The following is a 6,210-nucleotide window of genomic DNA, read 5'->3' on the forward strand; positions in this document are numbered from 1 at the left end:
CAATTACCTTCGACAACGTCAAGGCTGTTCTCTTAGTAAGTCATAAAAAGTTAATACGTTTTTTTTTTTGGTTACATGCAAAAGAAGTTCAAAACATTATTAGATTAGATTAGATATATAATTAAAAGACAACATCCTTATGAACAGTACCTCACCCAGGGTACTGTTCATGGGTTTAGCTTAACTCGACCGGGGTTAGTTAATTTCACCGCTTCAAATACTTCCGTACTTTTAATCCTCTTATAGATTCTTCTTCGTATCTTTGTAATTTGGTCCCTCCACCGCTTGGTTGTCCATTGAAATGAAGCAGATTAACCTAGACAAATTACGAGAGATCGGAGCAGATCGATAGGGAAGTAGCGAGAAGAGAGGGACATACTGCTTCAAATCACCGTCTGATGAGTCAGTTGCTTTATTCAAATTTCTTTTTGCTTATTTAATTATCAATTTTGTATGCCTGTCCATTTCCGATTAAGGCGTTGTGTTCTCGATTCCTCTTGGAATCTTCGGTCTCTCTGCCTCTTCTTTCATCTCCTCGGTTCTCCTCTACCCCACTGTAGAAATCGTGTTTCAACCTAAAAAGCCCTAACTTTTTTCGACTTTAACAGTGGGGGAGGCTGCCATGGCTTTGGATGAACCTTCAACTTTTTTGACCCGCAAACTCAAGAACACCTGAAATCAAAGTTGTATTATACGGTGGATTAGCCCCTGTTTCTTTATAGTTCGAACCTGAATCCATTGGTAAGTATCTTTTATATCTATTCCATTCATTTATTATGTGTAGAAATTGATTCCAAAATTGGATTTTGAATTCGTATTTTGTTGCGATTTTGAAAGGGATTGAGGTGGATTGTGTGATTGTGACGGAAGCTTACTTCAAAGGAAGAATATTGCAGCTTACGACTTTTTTTCTTCCTCGTGGTTATCAAAGAATGGCGTGACAGTGATTGTATTCCAGGTAACATAGTTTTTAACTTGAACTAAAAATAGACAATAAAATCCCTTACTAAACGTTTTAATAATCTGAACCTGAGTTGGATATTTTGCTATTGTTTGTTTCTATTTAACGATCTTCATGAATGGAAATTAAAGGTAAATATTTTCTCTAATTTTATCAACTTCTGCATTAGATGTTGTGCAATATCACTTAACTCAAAAGCTGGCTCCATTAACTCATTAATAGCCTCCTCATGGTTAAGTTTGAATAAGCTAATTCCCTTGAACCCTTCTTGCAAATTGACATCAATGTTTTTTACCAACCTTCTCACAGGATACGAATAGGAATAAAAATTGATGTCATTTTTTTTTAGGGATGTGATTTCCTAAAGTCCACACGTAATTTGAAAGAAACTTTCATTATGCACACCAACTGCTTGATAAAATGCTTGAACCATGTTTCTAACCTTTTTTTTTGTTTGTTTTTTTTTTTTTTTGCAGTTCGTTATTCAGGGTAAGATTAGTTTTGGTCATGACAACTTTTTCCCAGTTTTAATCATCATGCTGCTTTTTGTTGTAGAACTAAAATTTCACAAATCAACTTTTTTTTTTTTTTTTTTTTTTTTCTTTTTGCAGATTATACTTGGGATAAAACTTGAAATGGAGCTATCCACATCCAACCCATGCAAAGCATGGGTACCTACACTAGTTATAATTAAATTGATGGATCCATTTATTGATATTTAACAACTAGCACTGAAAATATATTTATATATTATTTTTGATTAACTAGATGAGAGGGCCCATGCGTGCTTATTCATCTATTATAAAGGGTATTTTGGTCCAAGAATGTTTATGATTTCGAATAACAAAACAGGAAACAACTTCAGGGAGGCGCCTCTGCATAGAACCAAGGATCCTAAGAACGCAGAAAAAGCAACATAGTTTCTTTGGTTTATTTATTACATCATACTTTCATTACTTTCGATCACAAGTCTACAACTTTAAATTTGAAAAATTCAAGCCACTTACAAGTTACAACAACATCATCCAAATGCAAAACAATTTCCATAGTTACTGGAATTTTAAATGTATAATATCCAAACATTAAAAAAATGAAAATACATTGATCCCTTACATGGCAAATTGATTCAATAATACACAAGTTTGGTAATACACATACACAATGTAATAGTTGGATGCATCGAATGGAGTACTTGGGTTATTGATTTAACAAATGGGAACGTAAACCATGACATAATCATCACCAAAATTTTGATTACAATATCAATCTATGTATATCTTCTGCTTAATCATTAAAATTTAAAAGGTTAATTCAATTTACAAAAGGTTTACCTATCACGTAAAAGAAGACTCCAAAACAAAATGAGTATACAAATATGATGATTTTACAGAAAAATGAAAAAAATATACTATATCAAACAAATAAATTAAAGGAAATTATTATTACCTACTTTTTTTTAGCACTAATAAAAACCTTAACACCAGCATCAGAGTGAGTAACAGCAATAGTAAAAACCTTAACACCATCATCATGTGTTTAGAGAAGAACAAAACGCATCCTTGCTACATGTACTACAGCCATACCAATTGGATTAGTTCATTAAAAATGTTGATGTAAAAATAAGAATCGAAAAGAAAAAACCGGATATTAAGTTCAGAAAAATATAACATTAAAAAATTTCAAACGGATTATACACCATCTTAAGTTCAAAGCATGGAATTACAGTACCTATGCATGGTAGAAAAACTTACATTGACAGTGTAGCTTGATCTATTTCCATCCATTGTTTCCAATAATGTTGTTGCTACAGAAAACAATAAACGCTACAATTACATATAACAATTCACACAACACCACAAAAAGTGAAAATTATAGGACGAAAACCAATTTCCTATTTTATTGATTGAATGCACAGAGATGTAAAACAGATCTCTATGATATATGCAAAATCGCAAGGGTAAAATCATTTTCCAAGGACTGTATCCGCTTGTGAAGTTTGGAAAATTTGCTGAATTAAACGAAAGTTCTGAGTCTCATGGATCGTCTGATAAAATATCCTCTGAGGCTGCTTCTTTAGAAAGGGTGATTTCAGAAGATGAACTTATCATGGTGTCAGAACATGACGAAGAAAGAGAAGATACAGCAGTTCCCAATGCAGTTGCGGCTGAGGAACATGATCTGACATCAGTTCCAGTACAAAGTGTAATCAAAGAGTGTGACAGAGGAACATGATCTGACATCAGTTCCATTACAATGAAGGGTCTTCAAAGAGTGTGACTGAAACTGACATGTATGAAGATCTTGATCTTTCTGGCTTTGATAAGGATGAAATTCCGGTGAATTTTTGAAGAAATGAAGATTTCTTGTCAACTGAAAATCTCAACTCGCTACTTGACAATATCGATGATGTTGCTCATCCAGAAACGGAGATACGGGACTCCGATGATATTCTTGACTCAACGCCTCCTACTACCAAACAAGTGGTTGAAACAGCAACTCCTATGGTGACAGTATCAGAGATTCCTCCCCTTGATATTGTTTCTCCTACTACAGAACCACTTCAGAGTGATCATACAACAACCCAAACCTCTTAACCTCCTCTGAAAAGAAGAAGACATGATCCCAGACAGGGAATTCTTGATTTTGATATACTTCACGACCTCCAAATTCCTCAACAACCACTCCTGTTATTGTCTCATCAAAACCTATCAGTGAAGGTCCTAGCACCATGTATGAAGCTGGTGGATCTTCAATTCCTACAAGATTCTCTCCTCCCCAGCCAGATCTTGATGCTGCCTCCGTGAGGCTTGCCTTGCATTTGGCTCAAGAACAAGGTTCACTGCCTTCTCCCAGATCTAATGGAATTTCGTTTAGAGAATGTATCACAGGAGAAGACAATCCTTCTATTGTTGAGCTTCAAAAGGAAATAAGTGTGCTTAATCAAAAGAACATTGAGCTTGACATTAAGGTGGTTGATCTTATGAGTGAAAATATCAAGCTCAAGATTCAAGTTTGTGATCTTGAAAAGGATAAGACTTTAAAGACTAAGCAGATCTCCAATCTTCAAACCCACTTTGGTCTCCTCACAGCTTGTTATTTTTGTTGGATTAGTGTCTAAGTCCATAACTATTTTGGTATGTACTTGACCCGATGGTGCATGGTCCTTTTGGGTTGCCTTCACCAAAGCAACTTGATTGGAGAAATAAATAAAGAGAGAGAGGTTATTATGATTTATTAATATGTTATAAGAATAATATATTAAAGGAGAAATCATATTTGCTTAATTAATATTGGTCAATAATTAATTAGGAATTAATTTTGTGATCAAGTGTAATTAATTAAACTAGAGGGGCTGAATTGTAATTATGTGATAGTTACAAAATATGATAATGGTTATCCTAAATATGGGTTGAACGAATTCAAGGAGATAAGGATCCTTGAAATCGTCCAAAGGATAAAGGATAAGGGTTTTCAAGGCTTATCTTATGGTTGCTTTGTGGATAAGCAACTAGATAAGGATAATGACTGAAACCCTATCTCTACACCTATATAAAGACCCTAAGGCCTTAGAATTCGTGTACTTGTTCCCAAGGAGTCCTAAGGACGAATTCTAATCTCTCTCCTCTCTCTTTATACCTTCTCCATTTGCTCTTGGTGTTTGTAAGCCATTAGAGGAGTGACACTTGTGACTCTAAGCCTTCCAAAGTCAATTCAAGAAGGAATTAGGATTATTATTGCTACATAACAATCAAGGTAATATGTTAAACCTAATTATATGTTAATATTGATTTCCATATGCTAGAATTAGGGTTTATAGTCTTGGATTCAAAGCATGTACAATAGAGAAACCTAGATCCAAGCATTAGGGTTTGTATGAGCATATAGGATGTCTTATGACCAAAACCCATCAGTGGTATCAAAGCCATTGGTTTGGTTTCAATTGTATGAACTTGATATATTAGGGTTTATTGCCAATAAACCCTAGGAGGCTAGGGTTTTTTTGAGATTAGGGCTTGCAAACCCTAATTTTCAAGAGTTTGAATATGATCTTCAAATCCTTTCCTTAAATCCTTAAATTTCGAAATCTAGGGTTTGTTATAGTCGTTTGATTTTCGAAATTTGCCTCCTCCCCAAGATAAGATCCTAATTTTTAGGGATTTGGATTATCCCATATCTTGTAATTATCCTTTAATTGTTATATATGGTAATTCAAGATCTTGCATTATCCATCTATATTTTCGAAATCTATATAGATATTTAAGGGATTAGGATAACTTAAATGTATAAATGGTAATTATCCTCATTATTTAGATAATCCCTTATGATTTAATAATTAAATTAATAGTCTAATTCAAGATAATTATTAAATCAAGAGTTTTAATATTTAAAATTTTAATTTAAATGTCATAAATTCGAAATTTTAAGATACATTAAAACTAAATTGTTTTGAAATGTTTCAAAACTTGCCCTCAAGTTTTGGAATTTAAAAGTTGATTAAAAAGGTTTAATTAGGAGTGTTAAATTCTAAAACCCTAGTATTGTTTTGAAAAGTTCAAATCACACCCTTGTGGTTTTATTAATTAATTAAGGTGTATAATTAAAAGAGATTTAATAAATCCATAAAAGTTTTGGTTTGCAATTTAATTAAATTAAAGGTATAATTATTAAATTTGACCACATAGTATTTTAAAAGTATGAAATGCACCCTATACTATATATATAACATTAAAAGTCTAACATTATATATATGTATGAGTAAAAGTCAGTCTTACCGTTAGTAGGCCTCATTCACGAAGCTGGTCTATAAGGGGTGTTTAAGGAAATTGCCTATAATTAGGCGATTGAATGGGTATCCACTCTTACCCACCGCACTCTTGACTAGTGGAGGGTCGTTAGCCGAACGGGTAGGATAGGACGAAACCTTCCATTATAAGTATAATGAAATACAAAGTAACTAAATGTTTTTCGAATTCCCAATCTTAGTTACTTAGGCAAAAGTGAATTGATGCAATTCCATGAAATTACACTTTGTGCCCTTGCGAAGATGTTAGTGGAGCGTGTGTGGTTTAGCGGCACACTAAATGGTTCTAAGCAAAGGTAGCAAATGGTGACTCAATGTTTGTCATAGTTCGGTGGAGCGTGTGTGGTTTTCCGGCACATCGAATAGGTGACTGTAACATGTGAGGGCACCATGTAATTTTGCATGGTTATTCACACCCGCTTTGTGATCCTCGGTATCCCAGTCACAA

The 6,210-nt window shown here is 33.8% G+C and overlaps 1 long non-coding RNA gene across 1 annotated transcript; it reads left to right on the forward strand.

Moving 5' to 3' along the window:
• The first annotated feature begins 261 nt into the window (after positions 1 to 261).
• On the forward strand, positions 262 to 1,728 carry LOC145004099 (uncharacterized). Its single transcript, XR_013662266.1, has 5 exons — positions 262 to 402; positions 609 to 741; positions 838 to 958; positions 1,438 to 1,450; positions 1,573 to 1,728. It is a non-coding gene; the product is annotated as an uncharacterized LOC145004099 (long non-coding RNA).
• The last annotated feature ends 4,482 nt before the right edge of the window (positions 1,729 to 6,210 follow it).

Source organism: Lactuca saligna, chromosome 7 (assembly GCF_052625555.1).
Source record: "Lactuca saligna cultivar CGN05327 chromosome 7, ASM5262555v1, whole genome shotgun sequence".
NCBI classification, from domain to species: Eukaryota; Viridiplantae; Streptophyta; class Magnoliopsida; order Asterales; family Asteraceae; genus Lactuca; species Lactuca saligna.